This window comes from Bison bison, unplaced genomic scaffold (assembly GCF_000754665.1).
Source record: "Bison bison bison isolate TAMUID 2011002044 unplaced genomic scaffold, Bison_UMD1.0 scf7180017864309, whole genome shotgun sequence".
Taxonomy (NCBI): Eukaryota; Metazoa; Chordata; class Mammalia; order Artiodactyla; family Bovidae; genus Bison; species Bison bison.
The window spans coordinates 1,390,906-1,392,321 of record NW_011494881.1 but is presented as its reverse complement, the minus strand read 5'-3'; the positions used below and the strand labels follow the sequence as shown (position 1 = coordinate 1,392,321).

Here is a 1,416-nt window from a genome sequence, read left to right as displayed (position 1 = left end):
CTTTCTTCATAGTCCAACTCTCACATCCATACATGATCACTGGAAAAACCATAGCCTTGATAGATGGACTTTTGTTGGCAAAGTAATGTCTCTGCTTTTCAATATGCTATCTAGGTTGGTCATAACTTTCCTTGCAAGGAGTAAGCATCTTTTAATTTCATGGCTGCAATCACCATCTGCAATGATTTTGGAGCCCCAAAAAATAAAGTCTGACACTGTTTCCACTGTTTCCCCATCTATTTCCCATGAAGTGATGGGACCAGATGCCATGATCTTCGTTTTCTGAATGTTGAGATTTAAGCCAACTTTTTCACTCTCCAACTTTTTCACCAGGCTTCCCTGGTGGCTCAGAGGTTAAAGCATCTGCCTCCAATGCAGAAGACCCAGGTTCGATCCCTGAGTCAGGAAGATCCCGTGGAGAAGGAAATGGCAACCCACTCCAGTATTCTTGCCTGGAGAATCGCATGGACAGAGAAGCCTGGTAGGCTACAGTCCACAGGGTTGCAAAGAGTCGGACATGACTGAGCGACTTCACTTTCACTTCACTTTTCACTCTCCTCTTTCACTTTCATCAAGAGGCTTTTAAGTTCTCTTCACTTTCTGCCATAAGGGTGGTGTCATCTGCATAGCTGAGGTTATTGGTATTTCTCCTGGCAATCTTGATTCTAGCTTGTGCTTCTTCCAGCCCAGAGTTTCTCATGATGTACTCTGCATATAAGTTAAATAAGCAGGGTGACAATATACAGCCTTAATGTATTCCTTTTCCTATTTGGAACCAGTCTGTTGTTCCATGTTCAGTTGTAACTGTTGATTCCTGACTTGCATATAGATTTCTCAAGAGGCAGGTCAGGTGGTCTGGTATTCCCATCTCTTGAAGAATTTTCCACAGTTTATTGTGATCCACATAGTCAAAGGCTTTGGCATAGTCAATAAAGCAGAAATAGATGTTTTTCTGGAACTCTCTTGCTTTTTCGATGATCCAGCAGATGTTGGCAATTTTGATCTTTGGTTCCTCTGCCTTTTGTAAAATCAGCTTGAACATCTGGAAGTTTATGGTTCACATATTGCTGAAGCCTAGCTTGGAGAATTTTGAGCATTACTTTACAAGCGTGTGAGATGAGTGCAATTGTGCAGTAGTTTGAGCATTTTTTGGCATTGCCTTTCTTTGGGATTGGAATGAAAACTGACCTTTTCCAGTCCTGTGGCCACTGCTGAGTTTTCCAAATTTGCTGGCATTTTGAGTGCAGCACTTTCACAGCATCATCTTCCAGGATTTGAAATAGCTCAACTGGAATTCCATCACCTCCACTAGCTTTGTTCGTAGTGATGCTTTCTAAGGCCCACTTGACTTCACATTCCAGGATGTCTGGCTCTAGGTGAGTGATCACACCATTGTGATTATCTGGGTCATGAAGA

The 1,416-nt window shown here is 42.4% G+C and overlaps 2 protein-coding genes and 1 non-coding gene across 3 annotated transcripts in view; 2 read left to right on the top strand and 1 right to left on the bottom strand.

Annotated features, from left to right (window-relative positions):
• The window catches only part of CTNNA3 (catenin (cadherin-associated protein), alpha 3), a 1,923,005-nt gene that overhangs the window by 768,869 nt on the left and 1,152,720 nt on the right, over positions 1-1,416 (top strand). The gene's annotated exons all lie outside the window — the stretch shown is intronic.
• LRRTM3 (leucine rich repeat transmembrane neuronal 3) overlaps positions 1-1,416 on the bottom strand; it is a 213,048-nt gene that overhangs the window by 163,103 nt on the left and 48,529 nt on the right. The window lies entirely within an intron of this gene.
• TRNAW-CCA lies at positions 337-409 on the top strand. The gene has a single exon. It is a non-coding gene; the product is annotated as a tRNA-Trp (tRNA).